The sequence below is a fragment of the Mauremys mutica genome, unplaced genomic scaffold (assembly GCF_020497125.1).
Source record: "Mauremys mutica isolate MM-2020 ecotype Southern unplaced genomic scaffold, ASM2049712v1 000972F_np12_obj, whole genome shotgun sequence".
Classification (NCBI taxonomy): Eukaryota; Metazoa; Chordata; order Testudines; family Geoemydidae; genus Mauremys; species Mauremys mutica.
In genome coordinates this window covers 63,182-80,830 of record NW_025423082.1, presented here as the reverse complement: position 1 = coordinate 80,830, position 17,649 = coordinate 63,182, and the positions used below count along the sequence as shown (strand labels likewise).

The 17,649-nt window shown below is 53.3% G+C and overlaps 3 non-coding genes across 3 annotated transcripts; 2 read left to right on the top strand and 1 right to left on the bottom strand.

Moving 5' to 3' along the window:
* Nucleotides 1-7,961: 7,961 nt before the first annotated feature.
* TRNAC-GCA lies at nt 7,962-8,033 on the top strand. Its single transcript has one exon. It is a non-coding gene; the product is annotated as a tRNA-Cys (tRNA).
* Nucleotides 8,034-11,290: 3,257 nt separating this feature from the next.
* Nucleotides 11,291-11,362, top strand: TRNAA-UGC. The gene has a single exon. It is a non-coding gene; the product is annotated as a tRNA-Ala (tRNA).
* A 4,640-nt stretch (nt 11,363-16,002) lies between these two features.
* TRNAG-UCC lies at nt 16,003-16,074 on the bottom strand. The gene has a single exon. It is a non-coding gene; the product is annotated as a tRNA-Gly (tRNA).
* Nucleotides 16,075-17,649: the final 1,575 nt, after the last annotated feature.

The following is a 17,649-nucleotide window of genomic DNA, read 5'->3' as shown; positions in this document are numbered from 1 at the left end:
CACGACCTTCCATGCAATTGACACTTGCCCCTGGGCTGATCTACACTAAGGGGAAAAATCGATATAAGATACGCAACTTCAGCTACGTGAATAACGTAGCGGAAGTCGAATTGTCTTATATCGATCACTTACCCGTCCTCATGGCGCGGGATCGATGTCCGGGGCTCTCCATGTCGACTCCGCCACCGCCGTTCGCGGTGGTGGAGTTCCGGAATCGACAGGAGCGCGTTCGGGGATCGATATATCGTGTCTAGATGAGACGCGATATATCGATCCCTGCAAAATCGATCGCTACCCGCCGATACGGCGGGTAGTGAAGACGTACCTCCTGACTCAGCAGGATTGAAATTCCTGCAGGGAGACTGCTGGGCCACATCCCCTCTGGGCATGAGCAAAGCAACAGGGTGAAAAAAAGAACTTGGAAATGCCAGGGATTGAACCCAGCACTACATACATACAAAGCATGTGCTCTACCGCTGAGCTATATCCCCAGATGGGGTGCAAGTTACACTCAGAGCTGTCCTATTACCAGAGCATCCAGTGGTCTAAAAGCCGCATGGGAGACACATTCCCTGCTCTGAGAGCCAAACCTGCGGTCCTGGAGGCTGCTGGTTCTTAGGGGTCACTTTGCAGCAGGGCCAGATTCTATGTGTGGGGTAGAGAGAGTGGGTGCCCTGGACTCAGGGTGCAGAGATACACTCAGCCCTCTCCCCTGCATTGGGTGGGGGGTGCTGCCACCTCCTGCTGGAAGGTAATGGGCGGGGGAGGGGGCACTGTGAGGCTGTGGCTACACTTAGCACTTCAAAGCGCTGCTGCGGTAGCGCTGCCGCGGCAGCGCTTTGAAGCGCTAAGTGTAGTCAAAGCGCCAGTGCTGGGAGAGAGCTCTCCCAGCGCTGTCTGTACTCCACCTCCCTGTGGGGAATAATGGACAGTGCTGGGAGCGCGGCTCCCAGCGCTGGGGCTTTGACTACACTGGCGCTTTGTAGCGCCGCAATTTGCAGCGCTGCAGAGGGTGTGTTTTCACACCCTGCTGCAGCGCTGCAAATTTGTAAGTGTAGCCAAGCCCTGAGTCGCTAAACATCTGACCCTGGTGGCAGAAGTGCTGTGGGGAGCTCCAGGTGTTTCTAGGATCTGCTATTGCCACCTGCCTCTGAAGTCCAGCTTTCCCCAGCACATTCACTGCGGTGCAATTGGGTCACTGTTACCATGGCTGAACAGCAAAGAATCACTCCCAGTTTTCCTTCTAGCTGCAGCAGGATTATCCTGTGTCAGTGGTTAATGAGGTGGATCTAGTTGTAGATTGTTATTCATTCCCCTCCTTGACAATTCACACCGTCCCTTTCCCATGCAGATTCCCAGCACCTCAGTGATCCTGGTAGCAGTGGTTGAGGCCTGAGATTTTCAGGGTTCTTTCCCCCTCCACCTGGAGTGAACTCAGCTTTTCCCCCATCCCAGACAATCCATGAAATAACAACAGGGGCATAAGGAAAGAGGGGAGGGAACATCTCACGGCCAGGGCTGGATGTGCCCAGGGCCCCCTGCTTGTCCATTGTTTCCATGGAATTTGTCCCCCTGCTTTGCACAAGGGACAGAGAAAGATCTTGCTGTTCCTGTGTCTGTGCAAGGAAAATTGTGCTTCTGTATGAAAGACAGGAGGGAAATGGCCCCATGGTGGGACAATATGCTCAGGATTGAGACCTAAGGACTCAGGCTGAGAACTGATAGAACTGCACTCATCTGGGATTTAACAAATTGTCTTCCGTGGAGCAGGGCCAGTTCCAGTGTTTTTGCTGCCCCAAGTGGAAAAAAAAATAAAAGAGCTGCAATCAGCGGCAGCTCTACCTCCAGGGCCGCCCAGAGGGGGGGGGCAAAGGGGGCAATTTGCCCCGGGCCCCGGGTTCCGCAGGGGCCCCCAAGAGAAGAGCGGAGGCTCCCGCTTCCGCCCCTCTCCTGGAGCCTCGGCGCATCAAGCGCCGAGTCTCCGGCCGATCCCCTGAGCCCCACCCCGATCCGCGTGGGGAGGGGGCGGGGCTGGGAGCTCCAACGGGGCCTGAGCCCCGCCCCGCTCAGAGCGGCGTGGGGAGGGGGCGGGGCAGCTGCCTCCGATCGGCGTGGAGCTCACAGCCCCGCCCCCTCACCACGCGGCTCTGAGCGGGACGGAGCTCAGGCCCTGCCGGCGACACGCTCGGTAAGGGGCCGGGGCCGGGGCCGCGGCCGGGCGGGAGGGGCTGGGGCCGGCCTGGTGGGCGGGCGGGCGGGAGAAGCCTGGGCCGGGGCCGTGGGTGGGCGGGAGAAGCCTGGGCCGGGGCCGGGGCGGGGGCCGCGGCCGGGCGGGCGGGAGAAGCCGGGGCCGCGGGCGGGCGGGCGGGAGAGGCCGGGGCCGCGGCCGGGCGGGCTGGCGGGAGAAGCCGGGGCCGCGGGTGGGCGGGAGAAGCCAGGGCCGCGGGCGGCCGGGCCGGGGGGGCCGCGGCCGGGCGGGCGAGCGAGGCCGGGGGGGAGAAGCGGGACCCGCCGCCGAAGTGCAGCCCGGTCTTCGGCTGCAGGGGGGCCCCTTCTGTTCCGGGACCCGCCACCGAAGTGCTTCGAAGACCCGCTGCGGGGAGCTCCCGCCGCAGGTCTTCAGGGCACTTTGGCAGCGGGTCCCGGAACGGAAGGGCCCCCCACCGCCGAAGACCCCGGGCCCCTGGAATTCTCTGGGCAGCCCTGTCTACCTCTGCTGCTTTTGGCCTCAAGTCCTTCCCTCTGAGAGGGAGGAATTGCTGCTGAAGCCTCCCCTTTCCATGGGCCACCCCAGGGACCTGCTTGCTGTGCTGGTGCCTGGAGCCAGCCCTGCCATGGAGACACTGGGAAGATGGGGGGAATCAGGAAAATACCATGGATTTGTTTATGTTGTAAGTGAAGAATGACAGAAGCAGTTTTAATTTAAAGTCACTTTTCCCTGACTGGGAAGTGAACCCAGATCCTGACAGTGAAAGCACCAAATCTTAACCCCTAGACCACTAGGGAGGTGATGACACTGTTTTTCTTCTCACTTATACTACACTTTCTTAGGCTACTTTCTATCCAATTTCTGAAGCAGCTCCATTGTCCATTCCCTGAGGGGCTAAGAGCAGAGAGTGCAGGAACCCCTGTGCTCAGGGTCACAACCTGAGACCAACCCAAGTCACTGAAACAAACTCAAATCATGCTTCCTCCAGCAGGATCACAGAGCCACACAAAGAAAACCCATCAGGAACAATCCTCCTCTGCCTTCATTTACCCCATCGCAACCCTCTCAGCAGCTGACTCTTGTGGGAAGGACACTGAGCTGATAGGAGCTCTGGCACAGAGACCTAGGGAGGGGTGTTGCACCCCCTCAGTGTGAGCTGATCACATTCTGACTCTGGAGGAGGAGGGAAAAGCCATGGCCACATGACGGGGCCACTATGTACCACAACATGGTTCTTTTATGTGGGATGACTCTGAACATTGACTGATCTCCACTCCCTTGGATTTGAAGAGATGTTTAGTTGGGCACTTGGGAACCTATAAGGCTGAAGCAATTTTATGGATGGTGACACTACGATTGAAGGGTAATTTAATGTTGTAGAAATTGTTAAAAACACTGAGCTTAAACTGGAACTGCCTGTTATTAAAGGCTGGTCTCCCCACCTCAGTTCCATAAGCTCTGCTAGAAATGCCCTGGCTTCTCTCCTGCCTCGGTGGGAACTGGAGGGAGTGGTCCCCTGCTGCCCTTGGCTCCAGGCTGGTTTTTCTGGGGAGGGGACGTGGAATTGATTTGTTTGCTGTTGAGAAGGGAGCCGGGCCAGTTCTCAGGGAATGAGAACTCCCAGCATCTTCCCAGCCCAGCCCAGGCTGCTGCCCTGTCCCAGCCTCTGTTCCCCTGGGGGCCCTGCGCGTTTGACTCTAGAGCAGGCCGGGAGCAGCAGCTGAGGCAGAGGACAGCCTGGGCCGGGCAGATAAGAAGGAGTTTAGCAAGCAAAAAAGGTAAAATGGCAGGGGAGTATTACCTTGGACTCGACGGCATTTCTCCATTGGTCTGTCTGCTTTGGGGCAGGGACAATAACACGTCCTGCTGCTTTCGTTATTTCAAAGGGCAGTTTAGGATTTTCATTGTCACACACAGTGCACAAAGCAGGACTCAACCTTTGCTGTAAACTAAACAAGCTGCTCACAGATTCTGGCAGCCACAATGAGCCATTTGGTGTGAGAGCTCAGACCTGCCCCTGTCCCAGAGGAAGGGGGTCATCTGTGTGGGGACTGGACCACTGACCTACCCGCTCCTAACTCCCAAACTTTCAGTAACTCTATTACCAGTGCCCGTGAGTGTTATTTAAACCATAGGAAAAACCACACTGGGCTAGACCAAAGGCCCATCTAGCTCTGAATCTTGTCTTCTGACAGTAGCCAATAGCAGGTGCTCTAAAAGCATCTCAACAAGGCACCACTGAGAGTTGAACCCAGGATTTCCTGTTTACAAAAAAAAAGCTTTAGCCAGCCAATCCATGGTGCCTGTGGGGGGAGGCTAAAATACAGTGTCTGCCCACATCTGACTCCCTGCCATCGCCACCGGGGCCTGACAAGCTTTGCTTGTGTTTGGATTCTGCAAAGCAGAGGAGCACATGACGTTTCCCTTACAAGTTGTGTGTGAGTGAATCTTTGGCCAGGTCTGCACTACAAAGTTGTTTCAGCACATTTATATTGCTCAGGTGTGTGAAAAACACACAACTCTCCCTCGGTCGGCAGCTTGTGGCTGGTGTACACACTGCAATGCCACGTCTGGTGACAAAACTGCCCTGTTTTGCTGACAAAATAAAACGACTTTGATGAGAGGTCTAGAGCTTTTTGCAGCAAACTTAAACTGACAGAGTAGACGCTGCTGTTCATTATATCACCATAACTGGCCTCCTCCAGTATCCCACAATGCCTGGCGTGAACTCACCTACCCTGCATTCCTGCTACAGAGCCAAGGGCCCCTCCCCTTTCATCGTTCTGGGAAGTTCTGACAGCTGAACCTGCTGCTCTGCTCCGGCAGCCAGGAGCAAATCACTGCCGTGGATGCTGCTCTCTCCCACCCTGCGAACACAGAGCAGGTGGCGGGAGCTTCCTTACAGTGTAGGGGGGCCACTGGCATCCGAACTGTGACACGCCCTGGACATCCCTTCCCTCGATTAGGCTCTTAACTTCTAAACAGGGACTTCTGTTTTCTAGCAAAATCACTAAAAGGGAAGGAGAAAATTTGAAAGAGGTTCCTCCTGGCACTCACGCACGTGAACCCGAATACTCTCTCAGTCCTCAAAGAGAGACCTGGAGAAGGAGACTTGCTGAAGCAAAGCCACAGGGGTCTCTGAGGTTTCCCTGGCCCCTCGCCTCTGTCCTGCCTGGCTGATGTCAGCATCTCTCTGTGAGGTCACCACCTCCCCAACACCTTTGACCAATAGTCTGAGGTCCTGCAAAAGGCCTTTGTGATGTCACTGCCACACCCCTCCCTTGCTGTGCTAATGTCCTGCCCCTGGCCAGGCACTTTGGAGCAGGGTCGCCCAGAGGGGGGGGGCAAAGGGGGCAATTTGCCCCGGGCCCCGGGCTCCGCAGGGGCCCCCAAGAGAAGAGCGGAGGCTCCCGCCTCCGCCCCTCTCTTGGAGCCTCGGCGCATCAAGCGCCGAGTCTCCGGCCGAGCCCCTGAGCCCCGCCCCGATCCGAGCCGCGTGGTGAGGGGGCTGGGCTGGGAGCTCCAACGGGGCCTGAGCCACGCCACGTTCAGAGCGGCGCGGAGAGGGGGCAGGGCAGCTGCCTCCGCTGGGCGTGGAGCTCACAGCCCCGCCCCCTCACCACGCGGCTCTGAGCGGGACGGAGCTCAGGCCCCGCCAGAGACTCGCTCGGGTAAGGGGCCGGGGCGGCGGGGGTGTCTGAGGCTGAGGCCGAGGCCGGGGCCGGGGCTGAGGCGGGGGGGGGAAGTGGGACCTGCCGCCGCCGCCGAAGCACAGCCCGGTCTTCAGCAGCGGGGGGCCCCTTCTGTTCCGGGAACTACCGGCTTGCTTCCTAGAACGAACGCTCCTTGAGTGGGGTGATCCACAGGGAGTAGCTCAAACCTCCAAAGCAGGGCCGCCCAGAGGATTCCGGGGGCCGGGGTCTTCGGCGGCGGGGGGCCCTTCTGTTCCGGGACCCGCCGCCGAAGTGCCCCGAAGGCCCGCGGCGGGGACCCCCCCCGCCACCGAATTACCGCCGAAGACCGGGCTGCGCTTCGGCGGCGGGTCCCGCTTCGGCGGTAATTCGGCGGTAATTTGGCTCCCACCGCGGGTCTTCGGGGCACTTTGGCGGCGGGTCCCGGAACGGAAGGGCCCCCCGCCGCCGAAGACCCCGGCCCCCGGAATCCTCTGGGCGGCCCTGCTTTGGAGGTTTGAGCTACTCCCTGTGGATCACCCCACTCAAGGAGCGTTCGTTCTAGGAAGCAAGCCAGTAGTTTTGGATCATCTACAAATTCTATCAGCTCCCTACTGGCCCCAGTACAGACACCACTAGTTACCTGTTTCCATCCTGAAAACTGACCATTTATTCCTACCCTTTCTTTCCTATCTTTTAACGAGTTATTGATCCATGTGAGGACCTTCCGGAGATGAAAGTAAGCCGGTATCTTCCGGTATGGGGTACCGGCAAGAGCCGGTACGCTGTGCCAGCCCGGCCCGGCTTCCCCAGGCTGGTGATTTAAAGGGCCCAGGGCTCCCTGCAGCGGCCAGAGCCCTGAGCCCTTTAAATCACCTCCCGAGCCCCCCTGCCGGAGCCCCAGGGAGCAAATCACTGCCGTGGATGCTGCTCTCTCCCGCTCTGCCAACACAGAGCAAGGGTGGCAGAAGCTTCCTTACAGTGGGGGGGGCACCATTGTCCGAACTGTGGCACCCCCATGACACCCCTTCCCTAAGGACCCACACTCACGCCACCTCTCCCCCGAGGCCACACCCACAGAATGCCTCTTCCCCAAGACTGCACCCTCCCCCCCATCATTTGTCCTAACAGCCAGTAAAGAGTGGTGGGGCCATGGCCCTCTAACCCCCCTGTTCCAGCACCCCTGACACAGAGCTAAGCAGGCAGCAGTGTGTGTGTGTGTGTGTGAGACAGAGAGTGCTGTGCTGAGCTGAGCCAGTGAGAGAAGGGGGGCTGATGTCAGGGCTGTCCCCTGCCTCAGGACTGGTTGCTTCCAGCAGCTGTCAGAACTTAGAGACAGTGTGCGACACACTCACTCTTCCGCAATGCACACACTGTCTCTCCCCACACACACACACAGTCTCTCCCCCCCACACACATTGCAGTTGGAAAGCAGCTGGCAATCTAGTAGGATGCCCATGGAACAATGGGAGAGAAACCTGCATCATGTGATGCTGTACCAGCCCGTGAAGCATTGCAAACCCTTCCCAAAGCACCCTGCAGCCAGTTGCACAGTGGGATAGCTACCCACAGTGCACTGCTCTCTGTGGCGATCCAAGAGATGCTAGCATGGATGAGCTCTGGTGACACAGGGGCAGAGGGTGGACATGCAACAGCTGTTCAATTAAAACACTTTAACTAAAGCCATGTTACTCTTTCATGTAGAAATAGCTTAAGAGTAAGACAAGACCCAGCTCCATTGAAGCTAAAGAACCACAACTTCCTCCATAGTTGGCAGGATTTGAACCTAAACAGGGAGGTTATTTCCCACCTATTCATAAATAATGAAGCTGCTCTAAGCAGAGGGGAGAAAGCTATCCCGTCTGTGTAGTTAACCCATCTCCCCTAGAGGTGGTAGCTATGTCACTGGGCGGAAGCTATGCTGGTGGGTGTGCAAGCTGAGGTGTCTACATGTGTATATAAAGTTTAATCAAACCCCATTTTTAAAACCCCTGTGGTCTGGGAATAGAAAATGAGCTCTCTGAGGCAGAGCCCTTCCTTCAAAATCCTTTAGATCACTGACTTGCCTATGCAACTGTCATGGGGGTATAGCTCAGTGGTAGAGTGTTTGACTGCAGATTAAGTGGTCCTTGGTTCAAATCCCAGTGCTCTCTCACAAGCCTGTTCCTTCAGTAAAAATAATTCCATGTTCAGGAGCTCTACTAAATGGGGATCCCTGAAATAAATGGACACACTCAATGTTTGCCTGTGCAAATGCATAAAAACCTAGCAAACATGTCCCCCATCTGAAATCACTTCCAATCCTCTAAGTGTCTAGGTTTGTTTTCATCAACTAAACAAAGGCACATGAAGACACATTTGCAGGTTCTTGGCCTCCATGGGCTACAATGTGCAGAAGAACAAGAACCACATCCACTTGGGAGGCATGGACTAGTCTGTATTACATTTGGTAAGTAAGTTGCCATTGGGACTGAAAACTCTACTGGGGGTGGACAGGAGCCTGTTACAAAACTAAAATAAACAGGATTTACCAAACTCCCTGTTACACATTCAATCCTCTCTTTGTGCACACGGCATCAATTGAGGCTCTAATAAATGGCAGCCTTCCTTTAACACAGACCGTTGTTCCTTGTGACTTTCAGATGCATTCGAATGGCAGCTGTTTACAGGTCATGTGCTGCTAGTTCATGAGCAGCAGCAGAGTCTATGTACGTTTACCAACCGTAGAGCTGGGTGTGTCTGCATCCAAGTAACTGCAGAGTCAGTGTAGTCCCAGACAGTTAATTGCACAGTCTCACTTTCTGGTCTCATTGATCATTTGGGTAGATACAGCAATGGTTTGGTGGGTTTTTTTTTTTTCCCCTTCGTTTTCTCCTAAGGAATGTGTGATCTTGAGCATGTTAGTTTAAGTTCCCTGTGGGTCAGGAAAATTCCATCTCCTTGAAATACCTGGGGAAGTGACCTGCTTGTATAACCTAGAATAAAGGAGCTTTTAAAGAAGAGACTGCTTTACAAATATGCTGGGATAAAAACAGTAAATTTCACAGCCAGACACCAGGCCAGGATCAATGGATGGGGCCAGGATCAATTAATTACAGAAGAAACAAACTCTTGGGAAGTAGCTGTAATTTGTCCCCAAACCTTTCCTTGTTCTCATATGTTATCAGGGATTCTCTTCTAGAGGGCAGAGTTAAGGTTATCTGGGCATGTACCCTCACTCTGTATTCCCTGTTTTTCCAGAGTTTAAGTTTTACTGAACTCGATGTTCTGGAAGGTAAGAGATATTCACAGTTAAAGTTAACTCTCTGTTAACAAAGGTTTTGTTAGTGACAAATAATGAGACTAATGCCTCACTGCGGTAATTCCACTGACTTCATTGTGCTCTTTCCCCATTTCTAGTTCCAAAAAAAATAAGCAAATTAAAACAACTTTGAGAACTAAAATACTGTGAGAAAGTGGAAATTTTAGTAGCTCAAATAATTCAGTTTCTTCTGTGTCTTGTGCGTGTGTAAACGGCACAACACGTTAATTTATAAGCACATCTTTCTTAACTTCTTTAAATATTCTGTAGTACATTGACTAGATCAAGTGGGTTGTTCAATGCAGTGATGTTTTCATGCATTGCCCAAAACATATTTTTTCATGTTATGTAAATGATCACAACTCCTTGAACACAAAATTGTGTATTTCATGCTGTGAACTGTGTTGGTAGCTCAAATTAATAGGCTTGTTTTTTCTCTCTCTCTCTCCATGAAAAAACAAAGAAACCGTGAAAATACTCATGGGAGAGAGGGGGTTTCTGAGAGCCGGGGTAGATATGGAGATATTTATGAAAGGGGGAGAGGCCAAAGTAGGGCCTTTAGCTGGAGCAAAAGGGGAGGTTTTTTGTGCAGTTTCATTTTAACCAGCCTCACATCCTGTAGTCCCTACTTCCCCACCCCCCCAACAAAGCCACCTGTGACTCCTGAGACAGCCCCACCGCAAAAACTGCAGAGCCCCCAGCACTCCCTCTCCTAGCTGGATCCCCTGGCAGCCAGAGCTCTCCACAGAACTGCCGTGGCTGCTCCCCTGGGTCTCTGGTCAAGGACGGCTACCGGCTTCTCCTGAGAATGCAGCTGAGAAATGACTCACCCTTCTCTAGATTCTCGCCTGTGGGCTCTGAGAAGCAGGATGGGGCCTGTATGATAAAGTCCAGGCAAAATTCCCCTCTCATCCCAGCCCTGGTATGTCGCCAGTAGCTGCTGTCCCTGGGTAGCAGCCAAGGATGTTTCCCAACAGCAGGAGACCCCAGCCTGGGACTAAAGTCAGCTTCAGGCTTCTCCTCTCTCCCTTCTTGGAATCAAGTTCATGTTTTTACCAAGAGTTAAAGCAGCCCGAACCCCCAGAGTCTGGATCAATGTCACAAGTTCCCAGTGTCTCCATGGAAGAGAATTTGTTAAATCCCAGATGAGGGGGGTTAAATCAGTTCTCAGCCTGAGTCCTTAGGTCTCAATCCTGAGGATATTGTCCCATCAGGGGGCCATTTCCCACCTCTCTTTCCTAGGGAAGCACAATTTTATTTGCACAGACACAGGAACAGCAAGATCTTTCTCTGTCCCTTGTGCAAAGCAGGGGCCAAATTCCATGGAAACAATGGATGAGTTGGGGGCCCTGGGCACATCCAGCCTTGGCCTTGAGATGTTCCCTCCCCTCTTTCTTTATGCCCCTGGTGTTATTTCATGGATTGTCTGGGATGGGGGAAAAGCTGAGTTCACTCCAGGTGGAGGGGGAAAAAACCGTGAAAGTCTCAGGCCCCAACCCCTGCTACCAGGATCACTGAGGTGCTGGGAATCTGCATGGGAAAGGGACGGTGTGTATTGTCAAGGTGGGGAATGAATAACAATTTACAACAAGAGCCACCTCATTAACCACTGACACAGGCTAATCCTGCTGCCGATAGAAGGGAAACTGGGAGTGATTCTTTGCTGTTCAGCCATGGAAACAGTGACCCAATTGCACTGCAGTGAATGTGCTGGGGAAAGCTGGACTTCACAGGCAGGTAGAAAGAGCAGATCCTAGAAACACCTGGAGCTCCCCACACCACTGCTGCCACCAGGGTCAGGTGTTGAGCGACTCACAGTGCCCACGCCCCGACACATTACCTTCCAGCAGGGGGTGGCAGCACCCCCCACCCAATGCAGGGGAGAGGGCTGAGTGTATCTCTGCACCCGGAGTCCAGGGCACCCACTCTCTCTGCCCCACACATCGAATCTGGCCCTGCTGCAAAGTGACCCCTAAGAACTAACAGCCTCCAGGACAGCAGGTTTGGCCCTCAGAGCAGGGAATGTGTCCCTCATGCTGCTTTTAGGCCACTAGGTGCTCTGGAAACAGGAGGGCTCTGAGTGTAATCTATAGCACACATGGCCCATCTGGGGATGTAGCTCAGTGGTAGAGCACATGCTTTGCGTGTATGAGGTCCTGGGTTCAATCCCCAGCATCTCCAGGTTCTTTTCACCCTGCTGTTTTGCTCATGCCCAGAGCAGGTGTCTCCCTGCAGGAATTTCAATCCTGCTTGGTGAGAGGCAAGTGCCAATTGCATGCAAGGTGTGGGTGGGGTTTCTGCTCCTCTGTACATGTAAGATTCCCACCTGCTGTGCTGCTTGGGACAAGGGTAGATGAGAAGGGCAAATCCTCCAGCACTGGAGGGAAAGGTCCCAGCTGCTCAGACTGAGAGGCAAAGACTAAACTTATTTCTTGTCTGGGCCCAATCTTTTCGCCTGGCATAGCCCTTGTTCCAGCTCAGGTGGTAGCTGGGGGATGTCTCATGACTGCAGCCATGTTTGTTCAGTTCCACCCCCTTATACAGCTTTGGTACAAGGCAGGAATCTTTTGTCTCTCTCCTGAGGAAGAGCCCCAGGTTTAAGATGTGTCAGAGGGGTAGCCGTGTTAGTCTGGTTCTGTAGAAGCAGCAAAGAATCCTGTGGCACCTTATAGACTAACAGACGTTTTGCAGCATGAGCTTTCGTGGGTGAATACCCACTTCTTTGGATGCAAGGTTTAAGATGGATTCCTGTACCAGGGGACATGGTCACATGTCCTGTGAGACCCCCCAAGCCTTCATTCTTCCTGGCCTGACTCACAGATGGTGCAGGACAGAGCCATCTCCAGTCTATTGTCCTGGTTAATGGGAGCCATCAAGAGTCCAAACCACTATTAATGGCCCACACTTTGCATCATTACAACAGGACCTCAGAGTTATAGTTCATATTTCTAGTTTCAGATCCAAGAATGATCGGTTCATACAAATAGGATGAACACACACCGTAGATTATAAGCTTTGTAATGATACCTTACAAGAGACCTTTTGCATGAAGCATAGTCCAGTCACTTTATATTCACACTCATTAGCATATATTCATAAAATCCTATGGAGTGCAACGTCACAGCAGGGAAAGGGTTTTACTGCGGCACCTGGGAGCAGTTGAGTTTCATGTTCAGGCTGTGGTATGAGTTCCTCCAGGTTTCTCGTAAGCACACAGGGACCTTCGCGGGTGCTCTCGATACAGGAATGGCCCAGACATGATAAAGTGATGGGGATTGCATTTTCCTTTTTTATTTTTGTATTTCCAATGACATTTCTGTTTGTGATTTCGTTTTGCTTTGTATAACTGTGTTTTCTCCTGGATTTGATGTTTAAGGAAAAAAGGAATACGGCCTCAAGCCACCAGATGGAGGAGCAGGCTGGGGCTAGGACTGCTAAGAGAGCGAGAATAACAGATTTTCTGTATAGTTTCCTGCCCTCATTTTCATTATTAGTTTCTCTTCTGCACGAAATTTCCTTTTTATAAATGTGTGTGTGGCTAGCTCAGTTGGCAGAACATCAAACTTTTAATCTGAGGGTCCAGGGTTCAAGTCCCTGGTCAGGTGAAGAAACACTTTCCCCCTGTGACATCCCCAAAGAGTTTTAGAAGGACTCTCCTTGACTTTAGTTTTTCCTTTTCAGGACATGGCCTTTCCCAGGAAGGGCCCTTTACTGCCTGGGACTGAAGGTGCTATTGCCTCACCTGTCCACTGGCCTCACAGTCTGGAGGAAGAAAGGCCTCTGGGGCTGTAGCAAAGTGCCATGCGCTGACTTTTTGAGCAAATGCAAGGCTGGCCAGAGAGGCATCTTCCCACTGAGTCCTCCCTGCCAGAAAAAATTGTCCCCACAGACAGGGGCGGCTCCAGGCCCCAGCATGCCAAGCGCGTGCTTGGGACAGCAAGCCGCAGGGGATGCTCTGCCGGTTGCAGTGAGGGCGGCAGGCAGGCTGCCTTCAGCGGCATGCCTGTCAAGGGGGCCGCTGGTCCTGCGACTTCGGCGGACCTCCCGCAGGCAAGCCACCGAAGGCAACCTGCCTGCTGTGCTTGGGGCGGCAAAATGCCTAGAGCCGCACCTGCCCACAGAGTCCTCCCTGCTGGAAGTCTACAGTAATCAACAGGTGCTCTGCTGGTCCCATGGTGTAAGGGCCAGCACTCAGGACTTTAAATCCTGCAATCTGAGTTGAAGTCTCAGTGGAATCTGAGAACAATTTCTGTGCCACAAACCCTGCTGGGTCTTCCAAGGCTCTGTCTTGCTTTCTCAAAGGCCATGAAAGCCACTACAAAAGGGTTCTTTCTCCTGCTGATAATAGCTCACCTTAACTGATCACTCTCGTTATAGTGTGTATGGCAACACCCAATTTTTCATCTTCTGTGTGTGTGTGTGTGTGTGTATGTATGTATGTATGTATATAGATAGATAGATAATCTATATCTTCCGGCTGTATTTTCCGCTGCATGCATCCAATGAAGTTGGTTTTAGCCCAGGAAAGCTTATGCTCAAATAAATTTGTTAGTTTCTAAGGTGCCACAAGTACTCCTTGTTCTTTTTGCAGATAAATGAATGGAGGTTAAGTCCATGAATGGCTATTAGCCAGGATGGGTAAGGAATGGTGTCCCTAACCTCTGTTTGTTAGAGGGTGGAGATGGATGTCAGGAGAGAAATCACTTGCTCATTACCTGTTAGGTTCAGTCCCTCTGGGGCAGCTGGCATTGGCCACTGTTGGCAGATAGAATGCGGGGTTGGATGGACCTTTGGTCTGACCCAATATGGCCATTCTTATGGTCTTATGAAGGGAGGAGCAATGTACTGGGACAGAGTTTCTATAGTGTAGTAGTTATCATGTTTACCTTACACGCAAAAGGTCCCTGGTTCAAAACCAGGCAGAAACATGCTGGCTTAATTTTCCCAACTCCTCCTGGCCTATTCCCTGCGGTTGTAGGAACAGCAGTGATTTCTATGCTCAAAAGGTCTGTTATACTTCCCCTGCTCCCACATTTGTCTCCTCTCCCTCTCTGAATGCCTGTGAAGTAGTTTTCCCCCTCCCGCTCCCTCCTGGAATGCTCCTGGGATGAATGGGCTGGTTGAAGAGAAGAGCTCCCAGGTAGACAAGGTGTCCGGGACTCTAATTAGGCAGCGCTCACACACCCAGGGCATGGACACTGCCCAAGGTGGAGTGTGACCCACCAGATGCAGCCAAGTCATCTCTAGTCGCAGGCCATGAGGTGCAGGCCCTTAAAAGGGGAAGGGGCCCTGTGCTCAGGAGAGCACTCACAAGCTTGTACCTCCAGTGAATGCCCGTTGCCCGGACCGCCTGGCCAGTGGTTCTCTGCGTTGCATTTCATTGTGCCTCAGGGAGACTTACCTTCATCACACCGTCCATAGCTGCGCTGTGGGACACTTACCTTGCAGAATCCTGACATCTCCAGTGCCGTGCCTGTCCTGGGAGCGTGAGTGTGTCACCCCGCCCCGCTTCGTTTGAGCTTAGCTATCAATATAATAAACGTGCTGCTTTCTGCCAAACTCTGGTGGGTCATTAGTGCTCCCTACGCTGACTAGCTGGCCCAATTTCGGGTAACACCTGCGATAACCCCAACCCCTGCAGGATAGAGAGTGGTGAAATGAGCTGAGAAAAAGCCTTAGCATCAGCAGGGGAAAGCTAGAGGATCTGGGCCAGGCACCTTTTGAAGCCTTGTGGCTTGGTCTCCTCTGCCCTTGGAGATTGGCCTATGGTGGCCGGCTCTTCTGTGTGACTTGCCTAAGGAGGAAGTGAGGCGGGAATGGGGCAAAAGAGGAAAGTCGAGCTGAGGAAGGCAGGGCAGAAGCTAAGCGCCTCAGTGCGGCTAAGTGGGGTTAGTAGAGCGTCACCAGTCGTTCTGCAAAGCCTGGGGAGGTGCGGTTGGCTGCTGGGAGGTAGAATCTTGTGCCTGCCTCTTGGCTTCCCAGGGATGGCTACTTGCAGCCCAGGAGAAGGATGGTTCTGGGTGAAAGGAAGACAAGCAAAGCTCTGGCAGGAAATTTGGGTGCGGGGTGCAGGCTCTGCGCTGGGGGAGGGGGTTGGGGTGCAGGAGGGGTGGCACTTACCCCGGGCACTGCAGCTCCCAAAGTGACTGGTACACACAACCCTGCGGCAGCAGCTCCTAGGTGGGCGAGGCCAGGGGGTCTCCGTGTGCCGCTGCCTGCAGGCGCTGCCCCCAGAGCTCCCATTGGCTGCAGTTCCTGGCCACTGGGAGCTGCAGAGTTGGTACTTGGGGCAGGGGCAGTGCATGGAGACACTCCCCCGCCCCAGGGGATGCTGGGACATGCCGGCCATTTCTGGGAGCGGCACGGAGGGACGGAGGCAGAGTGGGCAGGGAGCCACCTCAGTGCTGCTGGCACATCTCTGCACACCCATGGGGGGAGGGGAGCAGAGGGCGTCCATGTGCTGCCTGGGGTAGGGGCAGTGCACAGAGCTGCCTCCCCTCCCGGGTCTATTCCAGGAGTGGGTGGGTGGGGTCTTTTGGCCTGCAAGGTGCAGCAGGTCGGACTAGATGATCACACTGGTCCCTTCTGACCTTAAAGGCTCTGAGTCTAAAAGGGAGAGGGAAGTAAAGGAAAAAAAAAATAAATAAACCAAACATTGTAATACCAGGATGACTCCACCTGCTCATTTTATAGTCCTGCCCCTTTCTTCCTCCACTGGGTGTTGAATGACCTGCAGCACATTGATTCTCTCGTTCCATTGCTAAACTGATACAATGTGACTGAAATTAAACCCATTCCCAGCAGAGAAAACATCACATCCCTGCATTGGCTGGGAATCAAACCCAGATCAACTGTTTGGAAGGCAGCTGTGCTCACCACTATACCACCAATGCAGCTGGCAAAAGTGCCACTTATGCTTGCCCAATGAGGCTAGACCAGAATTGAGGCATTTTACAGCCTGTTAAAATGTACTGGAGTCTCAACACTAAAAAGAAACTACCTCTATTTTCACTTGGGTTTGAACCATCAGCCTCTCAATTAGGTCACCAAAGTGGTTACTCACACACCCAGGTAACTACCCTACTTCCCAAGCTTGTCTATGAAGCACCTACAGGGGCACACCTGGCTGGTGAGGGAGGCGCACTGCTGGGGTTATGAGTTCAGGCCTCACCCACAGCATCGGTTTTTCATTAGCCAGGGAGCTTCCCCCACTCACTTTGTCTAATTCACATGGAAAGTGCCATACGAGGGTGAGGAGAGTAAATTCTAAAATCTGAAATGCGGAGGTGGCCCAGAGATTGGGATAAGGGGTTTGAAGAGAAAAAGCTCTAAGGATATAAAACCAGACAGTCTCCAGGGGCAGGTACGGTACAACGCCTCAACAGGGAGCCATTTGGGGGAGGGGGTTTCACTTCCTCTGTTCAATGTCCTGAAAGGTATTTTAAGATGAAGATAACACCATGGCTCACAGTTGACTGGCACGTCCTGGGTTAAAGAAAGGAAGGGACTTGGATTAACAGTTGGAAGATTTGTGTTACCGTCACTGTCTGACCCCCCTTCAGTGCAGAGGTTTGTACGTTGCTGGGTGGAACGCACAGACTCCTGGAGAGCAGGGGCAGCTGTTTCCATGGCAGAGAGCCTGGCACTTAGGAGACTTTCTACACTTGCTGTTTTCAAGCAATTCAATAAAATAACGGTGGAGCTGCAATGTCCAGTCAAAAATTTCAGCCCCCCACAGTGCAAAAATGCTATTTTAGGATCTAAACAGGAGGCTTCCGGCGCTAGGACACCTGACCAGAGAGCTCAGTGCGGGGGCGGGGGGGAGCTATAAGAGCTGCTGACTCTGAGGGTCCTGGGCTAAATCCACTTGCAGGTGGAAGTGTTTTGATTTATTTGATGGATAATGAGCACCAGCTACCAGGGGAGAAGCCCTGCCAACCTGCGGCCACTCCAGCTGCTGCCCCGGTGGGGGGAGCCCCAGGGGGCCTGCTGCTGCTCCGGCCACCCCAGGAGTGCTGCTGCCGGGGGCCACCGAGCTGCAGCTGCTCCTGCTGCCCCTGGAACCACAGGAGGGAGATGATTTTTTGACAGTGACGGATGCCTCATCCTAAAGGCTTTTGTCTGCCCCCTTCCAGTGACTGTTTGGTACAGGAATGCAGCCCTCACTCCTGGGTCTCTCCTGGGGAAATAATGTTTCTGTGCAAAACACCAAAGCTTTTGACAGAAAGGAAGAAAAGGAAATGGCCACACCATGGGACTAGGACATAAGGAATGAAACATAAGATGCTTCTCCCATGTGCATTGACTTTGAACCTTGTTGTTTGCGGTGTTGTTGTATCCATGTTGGTCCCAAGACATGAGACATAAGGAGGAGGGGGGGGGTCACATGATATCTTTTAAAGGACCAAGGAAGGGAGTATTATTTACTCCTTCTCATAACACAAGAACTAGGAGGGGGTCACCACATG